At 43.3% G+C, this 17,803-nt stretch overlaps 1 protein-coding gene across 25 annotated transcripts in view; it reads right to left on the reverse strand.

Moving 5' to 3' along the window:
- Positions 1–17,803, reverse strand: part of NFASC (neurofascin) — a 313,180-nt gene that overhangs the window by 198,903 nt on the left and 96,474 nt on the right. The window lies entirely within an intron of this gene.

Genomic DNA, 17,803 nt, shown 5'->3' on the forward strand with positions numbered 1-17,803 from the left:
AAGGTACCTGAACATCTTGAACCATATATGCACGTCGAGAGTGAGCTGTACCTTCTCAATGAGCTGGTGCTGAGGATTTGGTGGTGCCAACATCCTTATAAGCAAAAGTGATCAAAAATGCCCATGAAGGTCACCTGGGCATAAGCTTGACTAAAAGATGAATTAGAGAAAGTTTAGGTATGGACAAACAAATTGAAAATGTAGTCAGGCACTGCATGGCTTGTGTTGTATGTGACAAATCACAGAAGACTTTTACCACCCCCTTGACTCCAATAGAGTATCCCAATGGTCCCTGGGGAAAATTTGCTCGGGATATAATGAGTCTTTTTGATAACCAATCCACAAAACAAAGATTTGTTCTAGTGATGGTGGATTACTATTCCGGGGGCCAGAAGTTTCATTTGCTGACAACATTACTACAAACAAGGTGATCCAGTTCATGGCTGTAGTTGTTGCAAGAGAAGGTATTTCTAAAGAACTAGTGACTGACAATATGACACAGCTTATCTCTTTTGAAATGGAGCCATACTTGAATAACCATGGGATAAAACACAAGACTCTTTCCTGTACTGTCCTCAAGGGAATCGGTTAGTGGAAAGAATGAACAGGTCAGTGAAGGAAAGTTTACAGCTGGCTACTATGCAGCAACAATCCTGGAAAGAGGCAATCTGTGAAACTCTATTTGCTTATTGAACTCCTCAGCATTCTACTATAGGAAAATCACTGTTTGAACTGCTGACAGTATGCAAAGCTTCCACCAAACTTACCCAATAGCAACATCTGATAGGGCTTTCTATATCATCTCACCCTGCAGATATAGAGATTCATGATTGGGAAAGGGAGAAGCAACAACAACAACAAATATTTTATGTGGATCGGGAATGGGGTGCGAAACAGCAAACATTTCAGGTGGGGGGTTTTGTTCGAGTACAGTTGACTTATAAAGTGAGAAAAGGATGTTCCCAATATTCTGGACCAAAACAAATAATTGATATCCGAGAAGATTCTGTCATATAGGATGATGGAAAGAAATGGAACATTTTAAGACTTTACAGCATACATACTATGAGACAAGAGGGAAGGGAGTCTGATCTCCAGAGAGGAACTGGAGAGGAATTTGATCTTGCCTACAATTTTGACCTCATAGATGAGGCTGATTAAAGTGATGGACAATCCTTGGTACCAGAGGGAAAATTACAAAGGAGAGAGAGGGAGAGAGAGAGAGAGAGAGAGAGAGAGAGAGAGAGAGAGAGAGAGAGGAGACCACCTAAAAGACTTCCAAGACTTTGTTACTAAATTTTAAATCAATTAAATTTGGTTGATATAAAGGGGAGGGATGTGTTGTATTCTAGCTTGTAATCTTTTGTATTTTGTTGTTCGGATGTTTGAATTCCAGGTGGGATCCTGTAAAGAGTGAGGGAGGTGGAGTCAGAAAGAAAAAGGAGGGAAAGGAGAAGGAGAAAAAATGGAGTTCTGAATAAAGGCTTAGTTAAACCTGCATAATATTTCTTTGTATTTACAAGGGAAGCAGTTATTCAATGTCTCTTTTTTGGCATGTGTTACATTTCCTTTTTTCATTCCTAATTGTATCAAGAACCATTCTTGTCTGCTAGCTTGAGTCCCTTTTTTTGTAATACAATAAGCTTTTTATCCTTTTGCTTTAATTAACTGTACTTGGATTTCTATTAATCCCTAGCACTACCTATGCCTTGCTTGATTACATGCTATTTAAAAGGTTTTTTGTTTTGAGATCTTCCTTAAACCTCCAGGACCAGGAGATTCCCTTTCAAGTGATTGAACAATACGCATTTATTAGGGGGTTCAAGCTTGAGGAGGTGCTCAACCTGCCTTAAAGCACTGGTAAGGGCAGCAAAAAGGGGCTTTTAAGTACACCTGGTGAGGTGTGCATTAGATATTCAGGCAGTAGCAAAATGCAGCCAGCCCTCATCTAAGCGGATTCCCACACTGAAGAATTCTCAATCAAACAAAGAACAATGACAATGAACTCAACTCTGTTCTAATTTTCACAGAAACCAATAGTTGCAATATAGCACCACAGTCTCCCTGGTCTGCCCTGAACCCACCTCCTCACAAGTTTGCTGCACACAATGCACAGACTCAAGAGTCAGACAGGAAGACAAGCATGCTTTCATTTAAATGCATAAGTAAAATGTATAGAGGACTTACCAAGTCTCTAATAGCTAGCTTACCCCGCATTAAGAAACATCTTCAAGGGGGGGGGGGAGAGGCATTTCACAGTTACCAATTCCACGCACCACTTCTGCCTGCTATTTTCACAATTCATTGCATCCTTCCCCTGCCCCCACTGCTTTCCATCTTGCCTTATGTGCCATGGAGGAATATCCATTGGGCGGATTTGCTGAGCAGTTTACAGCCCTGAGGCTATATGAATAAAAAGTCACCAATACTAAAATGGATGCAATCAACCACCACCAAAAAAAAGCATCAAATAGCTGGTTGTTAAAATTGCCCATTAATGTAAGAAGAGCAAGTCATATCATGCATTCTGAAGCAGAACCTGGAAAAGCAGTATGAACTGGCCAATTTCAAAAGTAGTCACCGAGCATTATAAAAGGAATCTAAGTGTGTGTGTGTGTGTGTGTGTGTGTGTGTGTGTGTGTGTGTGTGTGTGAAAATGTTCTGTGGCTTCAGAAACCAAAATTGTTAGCCAAATCTCAAGCCATCTTTCCAGAATAAGTGTAGGTCATTGCACATAAAAATACAGACCAGTTTGTGAATATAGGAAGAACAGGGTCTGAAAGAACAAGAGCAGAGAGCAGTGGCGTACCCAGGTCATTTTGGAGCCCGGACCTGAAGGGCTTCAGAGCCCGCCCGCCCCCCCATAGCAATGGTGGTGGTAGAGGGGCAAGGAGAAAGCCCCTGACTGCACACTGTTTTTAAAAAAGGACGCTGTGGGGCAGCAACACTGCAGAGAGCGGGGCGAGGAGGGAAGAATTCCCCTTTACGGAGATGTTTACCCAGGGGGAGGGTGGGGTGGGGCACAGTGGTGGCAGATGCAGGGAAGGTGGGGCACCGAGGAGGGGAGAGTTCCCCCTGTTACCCTCCGGGATTGGAAGTGGTGAGCTCCGTCCAGCTCAGCTCCCTTCACCCAAGTGACGGCCTCTCGCCTCTCTGCTGAGTGGCCTTCATAGGAACATAGGAAACTGCCACATACTGAGTCTATCTAGCTCAGTATTGCCTTCACAGACTGGCAGCGGCTTCTCCAAGGTTGCAGCAGGCAGGAATCTCTCTCAGCCCTTTTTTGGAAATGCCAGGGAGGGAACTTGGAACCTTCTGCTCTTCCCAGAGCAGCTCCATCCCCTGAGGGGGAATATTTTACAGTGCTCACACATCAAGTCTCCCATTCATATGCAACCAAGGCAGACCCTGCTTAGCAATGGGGACAAGTCATGCCTGCTACCACAAGACCAGCTCCATGACTCCATGACCACAAGACTTCCTCCATGTGGTTTCAATATTTCAATACTCAATATTTGCAATTGAGTAGTATAGTCCAGAAAGAAATAATAAACAAACAAAAACAAGGTGGGAAGCTTAAAGATTTGACTGAATTTGAAAAATTAATAACACAAAATACAGAGTATTTATTAGGTCTTATATATGTCATATTACTGAAATATTACTCTGAATCCAAACAGGTTAAAGTTCCCTGCCTGGCTTCTCCGAGATAGGGCTGAGAGAGATTCCTGCCTGCAACCTTGGAGAAGCTGCTGCCAGCCAGTGTAGACAGTACTGAGCTAGATAGACCAAAGGTCTGACACGGTATATGGCAGCTTCCTATGTTCCTATTGTATGATTAAATGGATGCAAAATTTAAATCAAATTATTGATATGCAGCATGGGGGTATTAGTGGAAGATAAACATTACATTTACTTTGAATAGCACATTAAAAGAAAATTGGTAAAAGATGTATTATTGTTGGTATGTTACTCCAGTGATGATTGCAAAAATGGATAAGGAGTATTTAGGATTTTGTTGGAAGCGTAAAAATCAAATTGGAACATTTTATCATATCTGGTGGCAATGCTGTAAAGCCCAAAATTTTTGGAAAGGGATTCACCTTAGGATGCAAGAAATCCTGAATTATAAATTCCCCTTTTTACCAATCATTTTTATGTTAAGTATTACTAAAACTTGTATACCTGAAAAATATACTGAATTGATGTTCTATATGATAACTGCAGTCAGAATACTTTATGCTTCTTATTGGAAAACACATTTAATTCCTTCTCTAGCGGAATGACGTCAAATTATGGGATTATGCATCCATGCCCAAGATAAATTCATACATCAAATCAATCAATCAATCGAATGAATGAATGAATGAATGAATGAATAAAAGATAAGCCCAATGAGTTTTATTTTAACATGGCAACCATTTATGCATTATAATAAAGTACATGGTTTGTTACCACAACCTAAATTTGGTTTCTTTTCTTTTGTATTTGTTAATTTTACATATTTTATTTTATTTTTCTTGTTAAAGATTAAAAGAAGAAGAAAATGACTTCCGTGCAGGTGCAGAGGCCATGTGCATGCTGGTTCCTCATGTGGGTTGCTGGGGAAGTGCAGTCACAGCAGGAAGCTGTATGGAGCAGCAGACACGCAGGTGTCTGCTACTCCACAGCCGCGCAGCTAAGATGCCACTTGCTGTCGCTCCCCCTCTCCCGGTGCCACACTCAAACCACTGAACCAGTTCATGGGTCGGCCAAACTGGAACGAACCGGTTTGCTGAACCACAAACCAGTTTGTAGTTGAACCAGTGCACAGACCACTGTAGTCGAACATCTAAAATTCCTATGGGTAGAACAACTCCTTTGTGAAATTCATTCCTGTCTTAGAAAACCCAAACGAGCACATCACAGAAAGCCTGAAAGAGCAATGCCAATGCACTGCTATATGACAGAAGAGCAGGAGACTTCTGTGGGGCCATTGCTTGTAGCAGAAGGGTGCCATCTCAACATAGCTTTGCTACTAGGGGTGGGGGCAGACCATTTCCTCCTCTGTGGCAAGTATTCCCTGTATGCTTGCTTTGACAACACTGATGAAAGAAGATGAGATAGAGGGTTATACCAAGGAAGAAAATTGACATTTAAAAATCTGAGACAGAAGCCATGGTTGCCCTCAACATATACTAAACATTAAAGAAATCAGAAAGTTACAAAAATGATATATCTCCTGTATATTACTGCTCACGAAGCATTGTGAAGTCCACAAGCCAGTTTGGGGAAAGAAATTCATATGATCTCTTAATAAAAGTTTGACTGACTGGATGACTAAGTTCTCTGTTGCCCATGGTCAAGAAAAGAGTAGGCTATGACAAACGTTTCCCCATGTTGATGCTTTAAAATGATGCATTCTAAAACTGAAGCATTTGCATTTCTCCCCTGCTCTGTGGGCAGACACAGGCCTTCAACCACAATACTTTCAAAACTGCAGTTTTGAGGACAGCAGAATAAAAGGGGAGATTCTACCCACAACATGGAAAGCAAATGCCAAATGTCCACCACTGGCAACCTTCAGCCAAGCAGACCTTCAGTACAATTCAACAACAACAAATATTTATATACTGCTTTTCGACATAAAAAGCGGTATATTTCCAAAGGTCTCCAAAGCAGTTTCCACAGAGAAATAATAAATAAATAAGATGGCTCTCTGTCCCCAAATGACTCACAATCTAAAAAAGAAACATAAGCCAGCAATAGCCACTGGAGGGATGCTGTGCTGGGGGTGGATAGGGCCAGTTACTCTCCCCCTGCTAAATAAAGAGAATCACCACATTAAAAATGTTCCTATTTGTCCAGTTTGCCCAATTCAAGGAGGTAAACTGCACAGGAAGATGGACTGTATTAAGAGAACTTGCTAAAATGTGAAGAAACACCTCCCTTTGCCTCTACTGAACAGCAAGAGCATCTGTTATTTTAAAATTAGCAGATTACTAATCTATAAATTCTCACATAGCTACAGGAAAGCCTGGGTTTATTCTCCTGATCACACGCTATCTGGCTTCCATCTGTTCTACAGAAAGTCTCTCCCTAAGGAAGGCATACGCGGGACAGGGATTTTGTCTGCAGATTTCCCACTTCTCCGTGGCACAGCATAGAAACCAGCATCAAGGAAAGAGGGTCTGAGACATGCAATGAACATACCAAGATTTGTTATTTCATGGCATCCACAGAACCACAATGGCTACAGTTTGGGCTGGCTGTCCCCCAACAATAAGACAGAACATTAAGGGATTTCCCCAATACTACAAAAGGTAACAATTTTAGGGACTACTTTAGGGATTCATTCATATCAGACGTCTGATTCACACATTTCCACTTGAATATATGGAAGGGAACAATACAAAATCCCAGTTACTGTCATTTATTTTGTTTTGGACAAATCATAACTACAGTGCCTCAAAAGGAGCTGGTGATTCTTCTCAGCTCAGGCATTTAAGGGAAGTAATACCTGAAGCTCTGCACATGCCCATGTTGTTCAATCAAACGACATAAAGATCAAGATCATTATTTAACCTCTGCTCCTTCAAACAAAGACATTAGACACCAGTCTGGGAGGGTGACAGAGAAATTCAGAATCCATCATATTAGAAAGGAAGTCTGATGAGAGAACTTTATTATTTTAGCAGATTGGCAGGCATAACACTTTTGAAAAATGTGATACGCCACTGGATTAGAATTAGAATGTATAAATCTTGTGAGTGTTACGACTTGCAAGTCAAATCATTCTACTAAATGAATATACAACTAAGAATTCAAAATGTTATATTCTCTCAAACTGCTCTAAGGAACCAGGGCTGCTAGTCAAAGAACGCAGCAATAATTACCGAGTCAAGAGGAAAAGATGGGGCAAAGACTATAATGGTTGGACCTAACACTCACAGGTTCAATCACTTGCTCTGCAAACCAAATGTGTCACCTTAAGCAATGCATTTAATTGCGCTAACCCTCAATCTCTGTACATAAAAAGGCAGCCCTCTCTCTTTTGGGATGATGAACACATGAGATAGTGTCAAGAATGCATGGTTTAAAGCACACGCTTCCTTATTCACTAAGCAGGTAATTAAAAGCATAATTTCATCAACAATCCTGCAAGTTATGGATGCCAGATTGCACAATGGTTAGGTTCTTGTGTAAGGGAGAGTTTCAGAAGATGCAGCTTCTCACATCATAGGACATCAGTGCTGGGAGACTGACACTGCATCTCCTGATATTCTCCCTTCTGCAAACATTATTCAAGGCACAAGAACCCTGTCTCTTCTGCAGTCTCTTATGCACCACCCTCTCTATTGGATTCTAACAGCATTCCCTGAATAAGGATTTCAGAGCTGGGTTAGCAGCCCTTTCCTCTTGAATCCTGGCACCTTCTATACTTTTGTTGCTGCTTGGCTATATTTGCAGACTAGCCTGCTTGAAGATGCTGAACACATGGAACCCTGATTAAGGGCAGCATATGCAAACAAAGCACCCTCCCTGAAAGGATGCAGATGGAACACACTCTAGCTTCCATTTGGCTGAGTCCACCAAAGTAACTGGGCCAGTCTTCTCCTTTCCGCTCCCTGTTTGTGATGCTAAATAATGGTGACCTGAGCATGGGCTACATTTCAATTTGTTTCTCCGCAGCAGTAACAGCTGGGGGTGGGGGAAGAGAAGCGCAGCCAGGGCTGAATCGCTGTAAACTAATTCGGCACCTCAGGCCCACGTGGCTGTCTGCAACAAATCCCTGCAGCCAAACACGTTCAGAGGCGGCAGAGGAGAGGCTCTCCACAAAGCTTCATAGCCTTTCTCTGCATCGAATTAGAAAGCAGAAAGATTAGAAAGATTGCTAGATGGATCGTGCTGCAAGTCAAGAGGAGAAGGATGAAAGAGGAGGGTATTTAAGGACACAAACTGTCCTCATTCACCAAACCTGGGAGCAAAATCTACAATTTGTGATCGGTGTCGGGAAGAGGGGGAAATTTCTGCTGAGCCACCTCCTCACTGCTCTTGAGATTTAAAAGGAGGAAACATCTCCCTCAACTTTATTTGGGAAGGAGAAGCAGTCACTTTGGGAATGAGATCAGTCCATGGAATGACAAAGCGTTCTTTTCAGGTTGCCTTCTTTTTAAGGTTCTAAAGACAGCTTAATCTACCTATCTGAAACAAAGTACACACACACACACACTCTCTCTCTCTCTCTCCCCTCCATATGATAATGCAGATGCAAGTCCCACTGAAGTCTCTTGACTGATACACAACTCCCTGAACCATCTTCATCTGTAGAGAGTGCTGTGCTGATACTACTCCTATTCAGACATTACACTGTACATGTATACAGGTGTCTGTGCATATACACATTTTTGTGTGAATGACTGTACATATGTACATGCTGAAAGTGAACCTGGGTACAGGCCCCATCAAATCTATTGTACAGATAGGAATGTTCTACTGGATGTGTATCGAACTGTACATGTTCTTTTCATTGTAATATTAATTTATAATTATATTCCTCCTCACAAGTTAGCCCACTCAAGCCTTAAATGTTCACGTCTGCCATCTTGCATTGTGGTGGATAACATCGTCACAAACAACACCGTTGATGTGTCCCTATGTGTCCTCACAACCGTAGCAAATTTGGTTCAAAACAGTTAAACAGTTAGATGGTTCACAAGTTAGCCCAGTTGCACCTTCATGTGTCCGCCATCTTGAACTGGGGTGGATGACATCGTCACAAACTACACCATTGAGGTGTCCTTATGTGTCCCTACAAGTGCTCCAAATTTGGTTCAAATCAGTTAGGTGGTTCACAAGTTAGACCACTTGCACTTCTAATGGTCACATGTCTAGCATCTTGAATTGGGGTGGATAAGATCATCACAAACTACACCACTGAAGTGTCCCTATGTGTCTCTACAGCTGTTCCAATTTTGTTCCAAATCAGTTAGACAGTTCACAGCTTAGCCCAGTTGAGCCTCAAATGTTCACGCATCCACCATCTTGAATTGGGGTGGATGAGGTGTCCCTATGTGTCCCTACAACTGCAAACAATTTGGTTAATATTAGTCCAGGCATTGCAAAATTGATGGGATACACACACGGCTACACAGAATGCCGGGTGATCTCATCAGCTTACTTTTCTTAAGGAAAGTAGGCTGAAAATGCAGAGGCCGCATTCATATGACCAAGAACTGGGCTTACTCACCACTTAGCCAGGGCAACGCACCTGGTGCACTCTTGATTTTCTCTTTGTGAGTGAAAATCCTGGTATCTTCCAAAAAGCACGAGCACACTAAAGGCTTTACTTAGCTAGCCCTGATCTGATCCTAAATAAAAAATCCCGGCTAACCCGCATCAACTACCACAGCACATGAACAAAATTGGGAGTGCGCTAGTTGAGTTATCCTGGTTAAGCGACGGGTTAGCCTTGTTCTCCGTTGTGTGAATGTAGTGATTCAAGCAACTGAGTTAAGTCACATGGAATGGCAGTCACCCTACCCACCCCCAAGCCTTCTAATCTGGAGAAAAATTATTCTTATTATTTCTTGTTTACACAGTCAGACAGGTGTTATTGACTGGTTTGTTTTATCCAGACATCGAGTCCTTCCCAAGGACCTGGGATGGCTGAATTTTTATTGTCAATGGTTATAGATATCGTCGCAGAATATAGGCTGCTCCCAGTAAAGCTGCTTTTTGTAATTGGCTGATGGTGATTTCTGTGGCCCCTATGGTGTTGAGGTGCTCTTCAAGGTCTTTTGGAACTGCACCCAGGGCGCCAATTACCACTGGGATTATTTTGGTCTTTTTCTGCCACAGCCTTTCAATTTCAATTTGGAGATCTTTGTATTTGGTGATTTTTTCTATTTCTTTTTCTTCTATTCTGCTATCCCCTGGTATTGCTATGTCGATTATTTTGACTTGTTTTTCTTTCTTCTCCACTACAGTGATATCTGGTGTATTGTGTGGCAGATGTTTGTCTGTTTGTATTCGGAAGTCCCATAATATCTTTACATCTTCATTTTCTTCAACTTTTTCAATTTTATGGTCCCACCAATTCTTGGCTACAGGTAGCTTGTATTTTTTGCAGATGTTCCAGTGTATCATCCCTGCTACCTTGTCATGCCTTTGTTTTGTATTCAGTCTGTGCGATCTTTATACAACAGCTGATTAGGTGGTCCACGGTTTCATCTGCTTCTTTACAAAGGCGGCACTTGCTGTTTGTGGTTGATTTTTCGACTTTTGCTCTTACTGCATTTGTTCTTAGTGCCTGTTCTTGTGCAGCCAGTATTAAACCCTCTGTTTCTTTCTTCAAGTTGCCATTCTTAAGCCATTGCCAGGTCTTGGTGATGTCTGATTTTCCACTTATATTGTGCAAATATTGACCATACAGGGGGTTATTTCTCCATTTTTCTGCTCGGTTCTTGACTTGTTCTTTCTTGTAGGCCTGCTTTCTTTCATTGGTGTTGAATAGTTTCTCATTCTTGACCATTTGAAGTGCATCTTCTTCACTGTCCTTGATATATTCTTCAAGGCCTCTTTTCTACTCCTCTACTGTTTGATGGACTTGCAGCATTCCTCTTCCACCTGAGCTGCGAGGGAGGTATAGCCTATCGACATCACTGCGGGGGTGCAGAGCATGATTGATGGTCATGATTTTCCTGGTCTTACGATCTAGCGTCTCTAGCTCTGCCTGGGTCCAGTCTATTATTCCTGCAGTGTTTCTGATAACAGGTATAGCCCAGGTGTTTATGGCTTGTATGGTGTTCCCGCCACTGAGTTTGGACTTGAGGATTTTTCTAACTCTCCTGATGTATTCACTTCCAATTTTTCTTTTAACTTCAGTGTGTGCGATGTTATCAGCCTGGAGAATGCCCAAGTATTTGTAACGTTCTTTCTCTTCCAGTTTCTTGATCTTGCTTCCATTGGGCAGTTCTATTCCTTCTGTTTTTCTTATTTTTCCTCTTTTCATTATTAATGCAGCACACTTGTCTAGTCCAAACTCTAGTCCAAATTGCTATATCGCTACTGAATATACGGACAGTGTTTAGCAGTGATTCGATTTCTGACTGGGACTTTCCATACAACTTCAGATCGTCCATGTACAGCAGATGGTTTATTTGACTTGATGTTTCAGATGTTTGGTATCCGAGGCCTGTTTTGTTGAGTATTTGTGAAAGTGGGGTCATGGCGATTACAAACAACAGAGGGGATAGTGAGTCCCCTTGAAAAATATCTCTTCTAATGTTAACCTGTCCAAGTGCCTCGCCATTGATTGTTAACTGTGTACTCCACATGCTCATTGCTTTTTAAATAAATATCTGAATGTTTTTGCTGACACCAGTTGTTTCTAAACATTTTAGTATCCATGTGTGAGGCAATGAATCGAAGGCTTTCTTGTAGTCAATCCATGCAACACTTAGATTGGTTTTTCTTCTCTTGCATCATCATCATCATCATCATTATTATTACATTTATATCCCACTCTTCCTCCAAGGAGCCCAGAGCGGTGTACTACATATTTAAGTCTCTCCTCACAACAACCCTGTGAAGTAGGTTAGGCTGAGAGAAAAGTGACCGGCCCAGAGTCACCCAGCAAGTATAATGGCTGAATGGGGATTTGAATTCAGGTCTCCTTTGTCCTAGTCTAGCACTCTAACCACTATACCACGCTGGCTCTCAAAATGGTTTTCCTTAACCTCAAATGATGTTGAGCCAAGCCTTTAGGCCAGATTAAACATTGTAAAATAATTTCATTGGTTTATTTCAAATTAAACTTCAAACCAATTCTGTTTTTAAGTCTTTGTGACTCATCTAAAAGGACCACACCAAATCTGTATATAGTTAGACTTCTCGTTTCTAATACTAATGTTAAAACATGGTTTTCTTCACTCTTATCTATTTATCAATACCTCAATGCTAGGTGAAATTTCCTGACAGAATGCTGCCCCTTCCCCAAGGATACTGGTGAATAATAATACAATAAGGGTATTCACACACGCAGCCTAGCCCAGGCTAGGGAAGCCCAGGCTGGGTTAGGTTGTGCATGTGAAGCACCGGGAGCGAGGTTACTACCAGCCCTGCACCTATGCCAAGCCCCACTTTCAAATCCAACATTTAGCTAACGTTAAGCCATAAGCTGTGGTTCGCTTAACCTCCCCTGGCAATCAACTGCTCAGTCAGAGCCAGGTTAAATGACTTTCCCCCGGCCCATCGCCATTTTTGACAGTGAGCCAGGAGTGGCTGGCTGAGTGCGGTGGCTGCTCTATCGACAGCAGCTGCTGCGCTTGTGCCCTGGGCCACTCTGGGATGCTGGAGGTCCTCCCGCTCCCAGCATCTCTCCCTGCCGCACTGCCACTCATGTGGGCGCGCTGTGCTGCGGAGGGGAGGACGGTGGCTGCTTGTCTGCCGGGGAAGGCAGGCGAGTTCCTGCCTGCCCCAAAGCCCTCCCCAGTGAGGTCATGCAAAGATGGTGCTATGTTTTTAGCTATAGAATGGTTTCATTTTTTAATATTCAAAGAACAGTCTGTACAAAATTACTAGGATTCCCATGATGTTTGTCTGGAAATGAAGAAGTTAAACCACAAAGTCTTGAGCAACAATTCTAGCAAACAAGAGCCAGTGCCAGCTTTATAATAGTAGTGTGCATGGTTCGGTCTGGCACACTGTTACAGACCTCTGGACCGGTTCGGCAGTCCGGATGGGTGGGAGCCTGTTACTTTAAGCGGGGGGATGGTATTACTTACCCCCACCCGCCGCTCTTCCGCCTCCGGCGCTGTTCCGTTTAAACATCTTCTTGGGGCGGCAGAGTTCCTCCTTGCCGCCCCTGCCCCCATCGTTATTCCTGAAGGCTTAAAAGAGAGGAGCGCTAGCGGCGCGCATGCGCCCTGCACGCGCGCTCGTCTCTAACGCTGGTGCGCGTGTGCCACATACATCGTATGTGGTGCGTGCACACCAGCATCAAAGACGAGCACGCGCACTGCGCAGGGCGCATACGCGCCGCTAGCACTCGTCTCTTTTAAGCCTTCAGGAATAACGACGGGGGCAGGGACGGCAGGGAGGAACTCTGCCGCCCCAAGAAGATGTTTAAACGGAACAGCGCCAGAGGGGGAAGAGCGGCGGGGGTGGGTAAGTACTACCACCCACCCCCTGCTTAAAGTAACAGGCCCCCCCGTGCCGGACCGGGGGGCCTCCGGACCTTGCACACCCCTACTTTATAAGGCTGCAACCCTAATGTACACTGGAGAGGAAGCCCCGTTGAATTCATTGGAACTTACTTTGAAGTAAGCCTGCCTTGGGATCAGGCTGCATGCTTTAAAATACCAGTTGTCCTTTTTTCGATGAGAGTATTTGAGCAGCTAAGTTATCATATTATGGGATAACTAACTGGAGGCGGGTGAATCTTTATCTTATACCCTCCCTAACTGACTCCAAGACCCCAGCCCACAATGTAACATGAGAACTCAGTATTGCTGCCTGGAATGCAAGTGCACACAGCACTCAATTTACCCGTTGTTGTTCTCTCTCACATTGCTGGTGTGTGTGCATGCGCACATGTGGCACCAGTTAACTAGTGTGCTTCATATCCAGGCCTTTACATGATTGTTTCTATTGCTGCTTCTGTGTGTTTTACCCATGTATAGTTTTTATCTTTGTATTTTATATATTTTAAATCGGATTTGTTTTATATTTTTAGCTTAACACTTTTAATTGTTGCTTTTATTGTATTTTTTTTTTAACTTTTGTAAACTGCCTTGGGATTGTTTTTAATGAAAAGCGGTATATAAATTTAACAATCAATCAATCACCTTGGTCACTATACTGTGGAATCACCCACTGTTTGGGCAATAGACCTGACATCAGCCATAACATCAGGCTGTGTCTTGCTCTTCGCACCATTCACACTCAGTCTCCAGATCGGTCTTCCTCACTGGCCGGATCTAACCAGCTCGCCTCACTGCTACAAGAAGCTGGCTAGACGAGAACAGACACCTTTGGGATTTACCCCTGCTGCCTAACCCCCGAGCTGCTGTTGCCTGGTTCCATCTCTGAGGAAAGAGGTCCTTCAGTTGCACTTAAGCCATGAGGGTCCAATCACCCCTAAACGGAAGGACAAGGTTGTATGATAACCACTGCGCCCCTCTGAGCTTTCCCTATCCCTGCTCTTTCTTAAATCCAATTCAGCTTTGGCCGAAGCTTCACAGTGGCCCAATAAACAATTAGTCAGGGAACTACACTTAGGGTTGATGGGGGTTGCCCATCAACCCTGAGCCTAACAATGAAGAACACTGCATTAAGGAGTGTTTGAAGACTGCTAAACTAATATTTAGTGTTGTAAGCACTTTGCTCACATTTTGATTTTTTATTATTTGTATTGATGTGTAACACATTAGTGTTACTTCTCTCTAGAAATGGTTTTCTTTTTGTTCAGTGATGCTGACATAGCTTGACCACCCATAAGGTGGTAGGGCTATGTGACAAAAAACCTCTTCCTGCCACTGGAGAACCACCTGGAGAATATTAGAGCTGGGTGCACTCTTTCACTTTTTCTTGAAAATAATTTGGAACGATTGGATTATTTTTAGGGCATCCATAAAATAATTAGGCCTGATTTATTTTGAGATTAGATTTATCCCCTCTCCACCTTTCCATTTTGAGAGTTAGGGTTCATGCCTATTGCACCAGGGCACACTATTGTTAACCTCCATCAGGACACAAAGTTTCAGCACAGGTCTAGCAAAGCCCTACATCAGTGGTTCCCAACCTGGGGACCTCCAGATGTTGCTGAACTACAACTCCCATCACCCCCAGCTACAATTTATTGTAGGTTGAGAACCACTGTCCTACATCATAAGAACATTAGAAAAGACCTGCTGGATCAGGCCCAAGGCCCATCCAGTCCACCATCCTTTTTCACAGTTGCCCACCAGATGCCTCTGATAAGCCCACAGGCAAGAGATGAGGGCATGGCTTCTTTCTCGCTGTTGCTCCCCTGCAACTGGTATTTAGAGGCATCTTGCCTCTGAGGCTGGAGGTGGCCTATAGCTACCATAGTAGTAGCCACTGATAGACCTGTCCTCCATGAATCTGCCGAAGCCCCTCTTAAAACCATCCAAGCTAGTGGCCATCACCACATCATATGGTGATATGTATGCACCTAGTACACCCTCAGGCCACCACTGAGTTCATCCTGCACAGCAGATGCGCATCATTCCACCCTCACCATAAGCTCTGTGTGTCCCAAATTTAGACATACCTCCTCAATGAATATCAAATTTCAGCATCACCGCCAAAGCTCTTTTTTTGCGTTAAACTTTGAAGCTCTAACTTTCATAAGGGATTTAACCTTTATGTGAAGACACACTTCAAGTAGCAAAGAATCACCTGAAGTTGTCAGTCTGGATTACCAAAGGAGATAATCTATTTAAGCAGTGCTATATTTTTCAAGATTTAAGGCCTCAGACCTAACCTTCTTACAGAGCTATTTGTATTATTTTATTTCAACCAAGGCCAATCCAATGCTTCTGAGGCTGATCTACTGTGCAGAGCCTCTGCCCGGGGGTAGGGGTAGTGGGTGGGGCATGATGTTGCAACCCAGATACTGAAACTGTCACTGTGGGAACAGGCTGCCCAATGACTTCCTGCTTTCTGCTGCCTGGACAGTAGGGATGTGCCCGAAGTTGCACAGCAGACGGACGGGCACACGCGAAAGGCGCACGTGCTATCAGTACTTCCAGCCGATGAGGACAACGGGGCAGCAGGGAGGAATGCTGCTGCCCTGAGGGGCTTGAAAATAATGGAGTGCCAGTGGGGGAAATGCAGTGGGAGGGCTGAGTGCACCCTCCCCCGTTCCTTAACTACCCCTGCCAGCACCAAAGTGCCAAAATGGCCCCCAGAGCCAAAACATTTTGGAGTCCTTTATAATGGCCTCCAAAACATTTCGGGCTCAAGCCAACTGGACAGCAACAGCTTTAAAAGCAAGGAAGGAACAGGGGGAGGAGAGGGGCAGCAGAAGTTCTGGTTTGTTGTGGCACACTGCAAGCTGACTGACCCCATCATCTCCTACATCTATACTTATGCCACCGTTTCACCCACCTTGTAAAAGGCATGTTCACCACGTGCCCAGACAATCCTCTGCTGCCCTAGGCAGCATAGAGGGCCAGGGGCTGGGACATAATGTCCCAGCTTCCGGAAGCCCCATAATGCACTGTGAGAGTTTATGGTGCGTTGTGGAGATCTCTGCAGTGAGGTGCAGATGCCCATCACTGCTACAGTGCTGGCTAAAAGCAGCCAGTATGGAACACGGATTAAAAAATGGGGCTAAGGGGGCGCTTGCTCCTTTAACCTCACTTAGGAAGCAGGTTTCACAAGGGGGTTAGCGGTGCTGGCCCAGCGGGATCAAGCCCAATCCCAGGGAGTTCTCACACACAGTCTAACCTGAGCTGCCCAGTCTAAACTAGCCCAGTTTAGGCTGCATGTGAGAACAGCCTCATAGATTGTTTATTATATTTAAAATGTCTGGATAGCTTACAATTAAAACCCAACAAAAACTAAAACCTAAAATAATATAAAACAAATTAAAATAACCATCAATGAAACTTTAGATCATTATAAACTGAAAGCCTGATAACATAGGTGCATTTCCCAAAGTTCTTAAAAACAGCCAGAAATGGGGAGGTTTCCGGTTTCATCTGGGAGGGTGTTCCAGAGCCCTGGGGCAATCCTAGAGAAGGCCTGGTTTTGAGTTGTCACCATACAAACCGGTAGTAAATGCAACCAGACCTCCCCTAATTCTCTTAATAGGTGGCAGGGTTCATGAAGAAGTTGGCACTCTTTTAAACGGTAGCTCTACTACCATCCACACTTCATTGCCAATAGCTACTTTCCTATGTCATTGGCAGTGAGTCCTATCAGCCTTAATCTGACCCTTGGTGACTTTGGGCGGGCCATACAATTGCTCACGTGCCTCCCTTTTTTACAGTTGCTTATAACCTTTAATCTGGCTGTTCTCCAGTTTTATTACTCAGGCTTTTATGTATTTCTGTCTTCTCATGTCTTTTAACCTTTTAACATCCATTTTAAGTCCCCCCCCTTTTATGCCTTTCATGCATTTTTATGACTTTTACTACTTCTCAGGCTTTTAGGCCCTCATGCTTTTGGTGTATTATCTACTATTTTTAGTCCTTTTAGTATTAATATGTACTGTTTTATATGTAATCACTTTGTATCTACTCTCACTTTTAACATGTAATCACCCTTATACTTTATGCTGGTCTATGACCGTAATAAAGAACGATTGATTCCTGTGTCATGGCACAACCAAGCTATTCCAACAAGACAGTAACACCATCAGTTGAGTTGCGAGGAGGGATCTCCTCTTTTTCCTGGCTATGAACAGGGTCGGAATTCAGCTACAGCCATGAAAACAACTGTTTGAGCTCCTTCAGCAAGAGCCAGTCAATAAGATCAGACTGTCAAAAGTCTGTGGAGAGCTTCAAGGTATAAACCATCTGAACTCAAGGACAACACTGCCTGGAGATTTCTATATCAGCCAGTATAGAAATACAATAAATAAATAATAATAAACATCTGAAATAATACAGTTTCAATATCATTTGCCCCATTTTTATGAACAGACACTCATAAGTACGAACTGCCCCCGGGAAACAGGCAGGAAACATTTGTACATTGGAAAAGAGGATGGATTTTCTTTTCCTGTTCAATTAATTTAAGTATATGCTAGCGGATATGAAAAAGTGTTTGGAGTTAGTAACTCGTGTGG

The sequence above is a fragment of the Hemicordylus capensis genome, chromosome 4 (assembly GCF_027244095.1).
Source record: "Hemicordylus capensis ecotype Gifberg chromosome 4, rHemCap1.1.pri, whole genome shotgun sequence".
In the NCBI taxonomy this organism is placed as follows: domain Eukaryota; kingdom Metazoa; phylum Chordata; class Lepidosauria; order Squamata; family Cordylidae; genus Hemicordylus; species Hemicordylus capensis.